Raw genomic sequence first — 14,277 nt, forward strand, 5'->3', positions numbered from 1 at the left:
TGGAAAGGATAAATAAGAGGAATGTGTTGTTACAATAGAAAGATAAGCCTGCCACTACTTGAAGAGCCTCCAGAGGCTGTGAAACCTTTTATTACTGGAACAACTCCAAATAACAACACTTTCAATCTAACATGAACAAGTATAATAATTCTTTTCCAAATGACATCCTTTGGAGTCAATGAAATTAGAGAAATAGGGATTATACACAATTTAAAGTGCAAGGACAAATCTATCCACATTTTAAATTCTTGCAGCCACTGCATGACAAGGAAACAAAGAGCCGAATATATTTCATAGATGGTCATAAAAGAGAAGCTATAAAAATATGTAACAACTTAACAGTTGTAAAAGTAGACTTTGTTTTTCAGCTGCAAAAAATACTCTAAACTAAAAACATTATGTCTGCAGTTTTAAACATTCCTTGGAGAGATTGCCCTCTCTAGAATGCAGAGTTGTAATTCATGCTAATAACACTCCAGCATGACAGCACAAGAAAAGATTCAATGCTTTATCAGCCACTTGAAGATCCTCCAGAACCTTTGAAGTTTTTGCAATCACTGGAATAACTTCAAATGACAAACACTTTCAATCCAGCATAAAAAAGAACAATTATTGTTTCAAAATATCAGCCTATTGATTTAGTAAGTGTTGCATATACAAGACTATTTAGTGTAAGAAGTATTATTTACTTTATTTGGAGATTTAATATTTGATGATTGTTTAGTTTTAGTAACAAGAGCCTGAAAAGTAATTATTTTAAGGGCAATAGTTATGACGAATTTTGATATGTAACCCGTTAAGAGTCGTACATTGTATGGGTGTAGTTCAATTTTTGGTTGTTTGCTTTTTATCAGAGGATTCTCTTTCAGAAATACAGCTTCGTTTTTGAAGATAAAGGCGTTAAACTTGGTTGGCTTGGAGTCTAGTTTTTTTAGTCTGTTGGGATTTTAAATGCTCTACTACGCGAGATTATTTGTTTTTACAGATAAAATCTCTTTTTATCGAAACATTGGGCCTTTTAGATATACAGTCATGTGAAAAGTTTGGACATCATATGAAAGCCTGTGTATTTTCGTAACATTTTTGGATATATAGATATTTAATCACAATATTTAAAATGCTGAGAGATTATAGGAATATAACTAAACAATTACAACTGAAGAAAAGACTTTTCAAGATCTTCTGTAAATGTAATTCTACAAAAATGCATATTCTAACTGAGGGAAAAGTTAGGACACCCCCACATTTATTCCCACTTGAAATGGCTCAACTCACACACAGGTGTATCACACCAGGTGCACTTGATTAGAAGATCGTTACTCAACATTTTGAATGAGGCTTGCCCTATTTAAACCTCAGACATTTAGTTTGGTGTGCTCCTGACTGTTGAAGTGAGAGTGAGCATCATGATGAGAGCAAAAGAGCTATCTGAGGCCTTCAGAAAGAAAATTGTAGCAGCTTATGAGTCTGGTAAGGGATTTAAAAAGATCCTAAAAGATTTTGAAATCAGCCATTTCACTGTCCGGAAAATAGTCAACAAGTGGAGAGCTTTCAAAACAACTGCCAACATGCCCAGATCTGGTCATCCAAGCAAGTTCACCCCGAGAGCAGACCGCAAGATGCTAAAAGAGGTCTCCAAACACCTTAACATGTTGTCACGGGATCTACAGCAGGCTCTTGCTACTGTTGATGTGAAAGTGCATGCCTCTACAATCAGAAAGAGACTGCACAAGTTTAACTTGCATTGGAGGTGTGCAAGGAGGAAACCTTTGCTTTCTAAGAGAAACATCAAGGCCAGACTGAAGTTTGCCAGAGAGAATGTAGACAAAGACCAGGACTTCTGGAATAATGTTATTTGGACAGATGAATCCAAAATTGAATTATTTGGACATCAGAACAGAAAACATGTTTGGCGTAAACCAAATACAGCATTCCAGGAAAAGAACCTCACACCAATTGTGAAGCATGGAGGTGGAAGTGTCATGGTTTGGGGCTACTTTGTTGCAGCAGGACCTGAACAGCTCACAATCATAGAAACCACCATGAATTCTACCGTGTATCAGAGGGTGCTTGAGAATCATGTGAGACCATCTGTAAGAAAAGTAAAGCTGAAGCGGACCTGGACCCTGCAACACGACAATGACCCAAAACATACCAGTAAATCCACCAAGGACTGGCTGAAAACTAAGAAATGGAGAGTCCTTGAATGGCCGAGTCAAGTCCAGATCTTAATCCCATTGAGATGCTGTGGGGTGACTTGAAACAGGCTGTATATGCAAGAAACCCCTCAAACATCTCAGAGCTGAAAGAATTCTGCATTGAGAAGTGGGGCAAACTTTCTTCAGACCGATGTCAGAGACTGGTAGATGGCTACAAGAAACGTCTTACTGCAGTTATTTCAGCCAAAGGGGGTAACACTAGCTATTAGGGGGTAGGGTGTCCTTACTTTTTCCTCAGTTAGAATATGCATTTTTGTAGAATTACATTTACAGAAGATCTTGAAAAGCCTTTTCTTCAGTTGCAATTGTTTAGTTATATTCCTATAATCTCTCTGTATTGTTGAAATTGAGATTAAATATCTATATATCCAAAAATGTTACAAAAATACACAGGCTTTCATAGGGTAACTTAACTTTTTCAGATGACTGTATAGCATTTCAGTATCTGCTTATATATTATGTACACATAGTTCTAAAACCATCTCATCATTCGCAAGGAAATGCTAACGAATTCATATGATTTTTTTCTGTGTAATAAGAATTTTAATTCCAAGCCGTCTTCGATGCTGTGAACTTTTAAAGCTACATAAAATATTTAATTTTGTAAGTTTGTTTGTTTTAGAGCAAAGTTACAGTGAGTTGTCTGCTGTGTCCACCATGACGAATAAAACAACCTAAGATTTTAGCGTTATAATTCCGTAGAGTTAGTGCTGTCCCACCTTGGAACAAAATCCATAAGCACTAAATGCTCATCACAAATTTCGGTGTACATGTCTAGGTAGGGTTTTGGGATTAATCACAATGTTAGAAGTTACAAGAACATTAGACATCAATGATCTCCGTGTGGAAAGAAATATTCGAAATATTGCTTATTGTTTTACTACTACCCGTTTTCAATATGCTAAATGAGTTCATTTCCATTTGTAGGTTATATAGACCAGTTGAATTCAATAATGCTCAAATTTAATTATTTTTCATATGTTGTATAAAGTCACTGTAATGTAGTGCACATACTCTTTTTTTTTTTTCAATATCATTTCTTGGGAATATGAATGATGTGTTTTTTTTATAGTCATTAATAAACCTTTGTTACTGAATACGGAATGGAAACAATATTATTATATTAATCCGTGATGATGAGAAAACCCACTTGTAGAGAAAATTATACATATAAAAACGGCTGGTATGAATAGAGAAAGCACTATGTAGAGGAACGAACAACGTTTCGACCTTCTCCGGTTATCGTCAAGTTCACAAAGAAAGAAAGGGTGACTGACCAATAGCTGACCACATGTTTGAAGGCAGTTGTGTAATTGAGTGTAGGAATGTAGAGGGCGTGGTTAGATGTTGGATATATTTATTAATATAGATATAAAGGTGTTCCTTTGTATTGGTTTATTTTGGGCTTGAGTTGTTGTATAAATAAGACTTATTTAATTTTGTATTTGTTTAGGTTAGTTTCTTTATTTAGTATTTAGGTGTTTTCTATGGTTATGTCGTGTTTATTTGATTTGCAGTGCTTGAAAACGTATGAAGGTGACTTTTTGTGTTCTTTGAATTTGATTTCCATTTTCCACTTGTTTCTCCAAGATAGAAGTCGTGGCAGTTATCACATTGTAAAAATAAATAATGTTGGTGTGGTGTTTGTCAGTGTAGTTTTTACACAATATAGACCTTAGTTTTGTACCTAGTTTTTGAATAAATTTGGTAGTGACTGGAATGTCATATTTTGTTACTAGTTTTTTGCCAAATGTTGGTTATTTTTCTGCTGATATCGGGAATATATGGTATGTAGCAGTATATGGTTTCGTGATTTTTTAAATCGTGGAATATCTTTACTTTTGTTAGTTGATTTTGCTTTTTGTCTAGGTGTGTGCGTATAATGTTTTCTACAGTTTGTGGAGGAAACTTGTTGATATTGTTAATCAGGTTAATTTTATCTGGTGAGCATAGTTTTATGGCTGTGTTTATTTGGATTCTTAGTATGTTGAGATTTTGTTTTGTTTCATGTGCTGAGTTCCAAGGAATGTATAGTCCAGTATGGGTGATTTTTCGGTGGATTTCTGTTTTGAATTGTGTGTCGGTTCTTGTACTTTTGAGGTTAAGAAATGATATTTGATTGGTTTCTTCCTGTTACTTAAGCGGTCTACTCGGCTTAAACCTCTTTGTGTTACATTTACTAAATATATAACATCTCAATATTACAAGAAAAAATCACAAGATCATGTAGGAAGTTTTTACTGTAAATGTTTCTTGCAAACCAAAATACTGTGTCTGTTCAGATGAGCTATCAATTTCCCTAGAAAACTTAGCTTTCCTAGCATTTATTTATCAAACAACTCGTGCTTTTTCGAAATTTCACTACAACTAAGCTGGATAGATCAAATGGTTATTATAATTTATTACACCAATACGTTACTACTCAATAGTTCAGATAATAGAGGCAGCAATGATTATTTGGGCTATATTTTATTTTTAAGCCACATTTCATTGTTCAGAGAGCAAAGAATGGCATTTCTTCCGGTAATTGATCGTTTAATCAACTGACTCTCTGGTCAAATACTTAATCCAAATCATATTGATTAGTGGATCAGTGTTGGTGTCTTTTCCGATCATCAGAGCAGATAGATTGCTCTTATGCTGGCATTTTTTTATTTGAATCCTGTAAATAGTCATACATTTACTAACAATGTTATTGGAGAAGACAATTCTCTCAATGCTCATTGATGATGTAGAGTTTAAGCTTGCCAATGTATTCATAAATATACTTGTGCCATACGACCATTGTAACTCATTATTCACTTCACAAAACTGTCAGCAGATAAAATAGTGGCCAGTCCAGCCAGAAGTAAGTTGTTTACATGCTGCAGACATATACCAGGAATAATTACAGACATCAGGTTCTAATTTTTATTTAATTACTGTTTTATCATAAGTTCTATTTTCATTCACGGCTGCTAGTTCACATATTCGTGCATATCAATCACTGCAAAATTATGCTATTTCACATGATACCGAGGACAATTTGAAACACTAAGAAGAGGAGAGTAATGCACCATACTCACTGGTAGCTGTAGTTTTCGTTAAAATATCTGGACTTTGGAGAATAAGAAATTTCCTATTATTCTACTGCTTAGCATACCATCATTATATGTAGAATGTGTTAGTTCCAGTCAGTGTGACCAGGTTTAAGAAGCTAGAAGTAACACCACTGGTTGGTTGCTATGTGAAAACATTCTACTGCTGCACATCGTTATTCATTCTGCAATTGTACATTCTAGATATTTAAAGCCAATTAGCCACTTCAGTAATGCGTAGTCTACTAAAAGGGTTACCTCACTACGATAAAAGTAATGGAAATAATGCTTAACAAACACAGCATCTACGAAATGTTTTGTTGTTATAAAGCATTGCCGCTCAGGTGCAGTTAGCATATAAACTACTACTCGTTTCATTTTGTCCAATGCACCTATCACTGGTGCCTGGATCCAGAATAAATGAAAAATTTAAAGAGGATCTCTTCCCTGTTATTTTTTAACAGCTTCCTAAATTTTCCAATATAAACTCGCTACTGTTTAGTGTCTCTGAAACTAAATGAGAAATTAAAGTTAAAACATATTTCTTTCATTAACTATTTCAATTTAAACTGTAGTAGAAATTACATAGTGATTCTTTTCAACCATGTTTTACTGAGAGTTGAACAAATCACGTGTCAAACATAGTCTATGTGGAGTGACATGTATCAAAATTACTTCTTGAAATTCTTTAGTTACACGCAAATGGAGTGATGCCAACGACAACTGTTCACTTTGTGAAAGGGAATCGTAAGCAAAGTGCAGCATTTTGCAACAGTTGAGAATATACGAACACAAATACCAGTGGCAAAAGCCACTGATGTGTCCCAGGCAGAAATACACAACGCAGTCAACAAGTATATCTGTCTGTAAACGAGATGAGTTTACCAAATTAAGGTTTCCATTCACACTTCCAGTTTAACCACCACATACCTTAAGCATGTTCACGACTGGCACGTGTACACCAGTACAAATAATATAACTTCATCACTGGTTTGATGAAGATGTTTAACAACGAAACAGTATGCCCATCATAATATTCAGAATCATTGAAACTATTTATATAATTAGCCACCATGTTGCAGTCTGGTTTTAAGCACTACTATAAATCTCTATTTTGACATCACCAAATGTAATTTTAAGTAATAACATGGACCTAAAATAAGGGTTTATTGTGTAATCCAACAATGTGGAATTACACACATTTCTAATGCAAAACTTGTTAAAAATAAAAGTATGTTAATATCCTTGAAAAGTCTTCGTCCCAGTGAAGATAGAAGTACAAGGTTAGAAACATTATTGTTGAATATGCGAAAAAACACACACTTTAGCCATTAATCCAGCCAGAGGAATAGCTACCATTCTGGCTGGATGGAATTAAAACTATAGCAAAGATAACAGCAAAATTCAGAAAAATGTCGAGAGATAGCTGTTAGAAAACACACAAGAAGTATCGGCCTGAAATCCAGTCGCTTTTGAGATTTAGCACCAAGAAAAGCTATAAAAAGGATAGGCCTGGAGATCAATCACTCTTAAGACTTAATACCTAACAAAAGCTATGAGACAAGTGTTAAAAAGTTTAAAACAAAAATATTAGAAGTAACAATTGGATCACCAAAAAGTAAAGAAACAAGGTAAGAATAAGCAGTATAGCATTACAGCACTTGATACTTTTTGTAATGGTAAAACGTCAAATAGGGCGTGAATATCATTTTGTCAATTCTTACTTCGACTGTTGTTGATTGCCGAGGTTGAACACATATAAAATGCACAGAAAAGCACACATGTTAGGTTTACAAATAAAATAAAATTCGCTAAAAACAGCCCATTTATAATTCTTCCTAGTATTATTATTCTCTTGTCAGACTACAACAAAAGTATATTGCATCTATAATCTAAAAAACATTCGTATTTCGAAATTAATTTCTAACCCTTGAAATTAGCTTTCTTACAAATATCTAGCGATCCTTTAAAAACAGGTACAAGTTGAAACAGGAATTATCAGCAAATAACAGATGAACATTAGATGACTGTAACATGTAAATGCTCAACGCTGTGTACACTTTATACATTTTCCAATGTATAAAGTTAGTTACCATATCAATTAATCCTTTACCATAGTTGAGCACAAAATGCCGTGAAATAATATAAATAATAAAATATGAAGTTCAAAGCTTTCAAGTAGTGAACATAAGAAAGGAAGTAAACAAGGTTGAAGATACTGTAAACATTACTTACTACTAACTATAAATCCCTATTCTGACTTCACCAAATGTAATTTTAAATAACAACATAGACCTAAAATAAGGGTTTGTAGTTTGAATGAATAACTTCTACAGTATCTCCAGCCTTGTTGTCTTACTGGTTTTAAGATTCCTATCTGCAGTTTTTAAATTCTTAATTTTTTTTATTTATCTTCTGATATATTGTTCTAGCACACACGGACTTTAGTTAAGATCTAGAATTTGATAACGAAATACTAAGGATAAATTCTCTTGTCTATAGAAGGTAAATATTCAAAATAAATTCTAAAGCCAGCATTTCGAGGTTTGCCAGTGGTAAAAAGAGTCAGGTACAGATTTTTACCTCTTGATTGGATTTGACGTGAGGATATATATCAGCAAATATTGACCAATTAAATCACCCCTTTTATTTTTTCCTTCATCTACTGCTGTCTCTTCGCAACAATATGTTAGACCAAAGTACAGGATTCGAAGCTTGATTATTATATAATACGGATAATATAACAAGTTTTAAAAAATATTTATAGTTAAATTCAACAGATTCGTTTTCTACCTTGTTGTGAAATGAAGTGTGAAACAACATCGGATGATGTGTAAAATGTGAAGGTGAGTGTGAAAAAGAAACGGGTTTTTGATCAGTCTCTAGGAAATTAGATAATTACAGTATTCAAAATCAGTACAAAGTAATTGCAGTGAGAAGGTATGATGGTTGATTTCTGGCCAATCTCTGAGGACATAGGGGAGTACAATATTCTAAGTGAATAAAAGAAAATTGAAATGATTTGGTACAATAGTCACCATTTTAAATTTAGTCACTATAGAAATTACAGGTTATGAAATGCTGTAATCAGATATTCGAGATCAAGGTGCAAAGTAACCACAACGTGAGACACCTTGTTAACTGTTAAACCTCAAAACACTGTCGAAAAAAGCGAGAAATGCCGAATGCAATTCAGACAAAAATACGTAATTAAACTCAGCAGCAAAGCTCACAGTCCGGCATGGCCAGGTGGGTTAAGGTGTGCGACTCGTAATCTGAGGGTCGCGGGTTCGTATCCCCGTCGCACCAAACATGCCGTAGGGGCGTTATAATGTGACGATCAATTCCACTATTCGTTAGTAAAAGAGTAGCCCAAGAGTTGGCGGTAGGTGGTGATGACTAGCTGCCTTCCCTCTAGCCTTACACTGCAAAATTAGTGACGGCTAGCGCGGATAGCCCTCGAGTAGCTTTGCGCGAAATTCTAAAACAAACAAGGAAACAGTGACGAAGTAAATTTGTTTGAGTATTCGGGCATAAGTTGCAGGAGTCAGAAATGGATTATACACTGCTTATGCATACCTAAATGAACTGATAATACAAGACACTTTAAAATCTGATTATGAGCGAAGTTTGCTCAGTAATGCAACTCGAAGCCATGTGAATGAGGCAAATATGCCTAAAACAATTTTACGATAAAACAAGTAGCTACCCCTGAAGAGCTACAAGAAAAAGAGATATAAAACTACAAACACTCTCTTATAGATGTAATAACTAGTAACAGATGTGACAAAATAGTCTGGCCAAATAAGCAGAGTAAGCCCGACGGCTGTCAGTGTTTTAACTGTGGCAAGGTTGATCACAGTGAAAAACTATTTTCAGAAACAAAAAAAGAAATGAGTCGTAGCATACTTCCATTGTGTAATTAAGAGTTACATAGCCCGAGTCAGCCACAGAAGGCAGGAAAGCCTGGAAGGTTGGAACTTTCAGAAAAAAGTTCTCGGGAGTAACAAAACATAATCCCTGCCAGGATTACAAAGCAAAAGTAGAGGTAGTTTCGGCATTGTGGAATAAAAGATTAAATGTTCGTAGTGTTGTTGGAGTTTCAGCAGTAGCAAGTATTTTAACTTCAATAACAGAACATACTGTTAATCTGCTAAGTAAATATGGCGTTCAAATGAAAATAGGAGAATTAGAGATAGAACACTCATTTTATATCTCCAAGCAGATAAAGTTAGAAACAGATGACATTATGGGTCAGGATTTCCTAAGGGCTTATGACACTGAAATATCTCTTGCGAGAGGTACGTTGCATGTAGAAACGGAGATTTTAAGTTTTGTGCAATAACTAGAGCAAGTGATACCTGCCAGCCGACAATACTAACAGCCAGACACCTAACGCTAGCATTAGCAAGGGTAAGGATCAGCCGTCAAAATACAAATGCACTGATCTTCTAGAGCGTAGTAAGACAAGACACAATTAGAGAGGTGGGAATATTAAGTGTTTTAAGAGAAATACAATGAGTGAAAATAAACACAAAAAGCTAAATCTAGCACAAGTGATAATAAATTAAGGCATAATAAGGTAGAAAATAAGGCTTTAAAACAGAAAAGTAGTAATTCAAACTCCTCAAATGATTTTACTCTTATGCCTAACATAAGTAACAGAGCATCCTGACAGGAATGTTTAAAAGAAAGTGTACCTATAGGATTAGTTGAAGTAACTTAAGTATTTACAGGACGTAAATTTATTATTGAAGCTAAAATAGATTACTTTAGATGTAAAGACTTAGTGTTAGTTAAACATATTGAGATAGAAGTAGAAGTTTATAAAGCTGGTTGTGTTAGTTAAACGTCTGAGAGAAACACAGTGCTTATAAAAGTGTTAAACGTAAATGAAGAAAATGTACTACTGCCTATCCATAAAGTTGTAGGTAAGGTTCGTAGTAAACAAACATTAGCTACAGTAGGAAAGTGTACTGGTTGGAATATTAGAAAACAGTTGCATTCTATCTTTAAAAATGTAGAAAAGAAACACAAGCAAGATCTTATAATATTACCAGAAAAGTATAGAAATAAATTTGTAATAATAAAATAATGACCCTAACTGTTGTACAAGTAAGGTCAAACACAAGATACGTTCGAATAACAGTAAGCCTATAGTACAAAGACCCTATAGAATGCCAGAGAACCACAAAGTAGAACTGAAGAAATGCGTAAAACAGATGCTTGAAAAGGAGTAACAGTAGTAGTCTGTGTTTATCTCCAGTTGTATTTATTCCTAAGAATGACATGAAATGAAGGTTCCGCGTTTGTCTATAACTAAGCACAAAGATACACAATGAGCTATCTGTGCTATGCCCACCACAGGTATTGAAATCTGATTTCTATCGTTATAAGTCCGTAGATATACAGATGTGGGGGGAACAAGGTTCTATGTGGACTTAAGCATAATGAATAGAGTAAGAGTAATAGTCAAATAGATTTATCTGTTATCTAAATATTCAAGAGTAATTAGTAATGTTAAGTAAGTGTAAGTACTTTTCATCTATTAATTTACAAAGTGGGTATTCGCAAGTAGAGATAGAAGAGAAAGATAAAGATAAAACTGGTTCTATGTTACCTTCAGGAAAATATTAATTTAATAGAATGTTCTTTGGGCTATACAACGCCTCTTTCACATTCCAGAGATTAATGGACGTTGTGTTGTCAGAGTTATAAAACTAGGAATGTTTTTGTTACTTGGATGACGTAATAGTGTTCGTTGCTGGTTTTGAATAACACTTAGAAAGGTTAAGGCATCTGATAGGTTACGGAAAGCAAACTTAAATCTTAAGTCAAGTAAATGCCAATTTTTGAAAAAAACGAAGTATAATATCTAAGTGATTTGGTATTCTTAGATAGTGTAGAAACCTGACCCTAAAAAGTAAGAGGTTTATAAGAATTATCCAATGCCTAAAACAATAAAAGATATTCGTGCATTTTTAGGACTTCTAGGATTTTACAAAAGTTTTAAACTACATTTTACATTGTTGGCAAAATCTTAACCAAGTTAAGCAAGAAAGAAATAAAATTCCAGTTGAGAGACAAAAAACAAGAGGCATTTGAAAAAAATAAGAGATGCTTTATTAAAAGTATCAATTCTGAGTTACCCAGATTTCAGAAAATGATTTCTCCCAAGCACAGATGTTTCAGGTTATGCAATTGGTACAGTATTATCAGAGTTAGATTTAACTGAAAAATAACACCCAATAGCTTATCAGAGTAGATAGATAGGAAAAGCTGTAATAAATAATTCGGTAACAGAGAAGGAATGTTTAGCTACAGTGCATGGAATTAAAACTTTTTGTTGTTATCTATATTGTCGGAAGTTCACTATCGTTACAGAGCAGATGGTTAATGAATTAAAAGACTCCTTCTCGAGATTACTCATTACTGTTACAGGATTATGATTTTGAAACAATACATAGATCAGGTAGAAAGCGTTTTAATGTTGATGCTCTGAGTAGAATTGAAGTAGGATGTACAGAAACTGTATGAAAACAGAGGATTTAGAAAGTAAATGAAGTAAAATCTAAAAATGAGGATGAGTTAGAAGTAAGATGATTAGCGAGCAAAAGAAATATGAATTATTAAATACTCTACAAAGCAGAGTATTACAAAGAAAAAATACAGAACACATGTTAGACTCAGATATCTTATGGTGACAACGACAGGTCAATGCAAATAGTTGCACCTCATAGCTTAGATACTAAAGTAAGGAGAACCTATCAGACACTTTTGCGAAAATGTATAGTAACATAAGTAAAGGATTCTTTTGGTGAAATATGAGGAAGTATACTAAAGATTATTGTGATTCCTGCATAGAATGCCAGAAACGAAAAACGAGCCCATACTTAAGGAACGCTTCCTTACAAAAAATGGTGAGTTTAATCACACCTTAACAATCAGTAGCTATAGATATATTAGGCTCATTACATACATATTACACAGGAAACAAGTATGTGTTAGTAGACGCAGACTGACCAGTTTTCCTGAAGCAATATGCTTACCTGCTCAGAAGACGGTAACAATCCCCAAGACATTTATGAATAGCATAGTATATGACATAATATTTGCGAGCAGTATTTGCTGACAGATAGAGGTAGTAACTTCACTCTCACATTAATGATGGAGGTTTGCGAGTTACTAGGTGTAAGGAAAGTCAAAACTGCAGCTTATTACCAAGTTGCTAATGGTTTAGTAGAAAGATTCAATAACACTTTGTTAGACATGATTCCTCACTGCTGTAAGAAAGATAAAAAACTTGGAACTTGTTATTATTGGCATATAGGGAAGGTGAAAATGAGTGTGCTCAGGGAAGTCCATTCTTTCTATTACATGGTAGACATGTTATGTTACATATAGAAATACTAGCTGCTAAAAGAATGAATTATGCAATAGATTACGACTGAAAAGCAGAATTATTACAGGAAACTAGTGACATAAGGTTAGGGAACAAAGTATTGTTATACAACTGATTTGTTGAAAAGAAAAACTGAAAAGTTAGCAAAGAAAAGGTCCTTTTAGAATTTTTAAATAAACAAGCCCAGTTAATTTTAAGACTCAAGAGATATATTGGAAGGGATAACAGCTAGTGTATGCTAATAGTTTAAGAAAGTAGAGGGTTATAAACGTTATCAATATGAAGGACTAAATGACAAAACAAAAATAAATGACCCAAATGAGAACACTCATGAAAAAATTGATAACAATAGTAAAATTGACTTATCTCTCGATGAAGAAATACAAGATACAAACATAGAAACTCCAGAGTCGCATTAAGTGATGAAACAGTAGCGGCGATACTGAGGTTAATGTTCCAGTAACTGTGGATAGTGCCTTAAATACCCCGAAGACGACACAAACTAATGTAGTGACCCATGACTATAACCTTAGATCACTCGGTTCTATACAAACTGAGCCGGAAGTTACCTTATAAATAGCAGGATATGAGTAAGTTTCAATTCTCAGTTAGTCGTACGTAAACCCAAGAGTAACATAAGCACAGTTAACACTGTTTCCATCATAGTGGAGACAGTGTAATAGAAGCTTTCAATAGCGGAATAAACCACATACGAAGTTGTAATTAAGTTGAGTAGGATAAGCTATGTATGTGTATGGCTAATGTTTGTTACAAATGTTTTATTAAGTCTTTTTATTAGTAGTAGATATATACGCAGGTTTACCAGGCTCCTTGTGTTACTGCGGCCCGGCATGACCAGGTGGTTAAGGCACTCGACTCATAATCTGAGGGTCACAGGTTCGAATCTCCATCACATCAAACATGATCGACCTTTCAGCCGTTGGGGTGCTATAATATTTCAGTCATCGTTGGTAATAGAGTAGTCCAAGAGTTGGTGGTGATGACTGGCTGCTTTTCCTCTAGTCTTACACTGCTAAATTAGGGACGGCTAGCGCAGATAGCTCTCGTGTAGCTTTGCGCGAAATTCAAAACAAACCAAACCAGTTGTGCTTTGGATGGTTCGATTCCTAACATCAGTTGTGACTGGACAAAATGTAAGTATTATTTCAGTAGAAAACAAGGTAAAAATGTTTTTTTCTTGAAAGAGGAAATTTCATATTATCCACAGATAAATTAATAATTCTTGAAGAAATACTGTTTCCACAGTATGTTCGATTATTATTAGTCCATTTACGAGAAGAATTAGTCGCGTTCAAGAATTCATTTGACATGCATACTCACATTGGTTTCGTTGCAGAAAATTCAGAAAATATGACGTTACATCACATAAAATATCAGGGAACAGTTATCTTACAATTAGCAAGAATGTGACAGAAAGAGTTAATTGAAAATTACAAAACGTTAGTTAGGCGGTACCACAATGAAATAGTTGATTTATTATTAAAATTAAAAGACATTAAAGATGTCACGTTTGTATTGGACTGAATTCGAGAAAAACGAGGTTTAATAAAGACGGGTG

This window comes from Tachypleus tridentatus, chromosome 2 (genome assembly GCF_004210375.1).
Source record: "Tachypleus tridentatus isolate NWPU-2018 chromosome 2, ASM421037v1, whole genome shotgun sequence".
NCBI classification, from domain to species: Eukaryota; Metazoa; Arthropoda; class Merostomata; order Xiphosura; family Limulidae; genus Tachypleus; species Tachypleus tridentatus.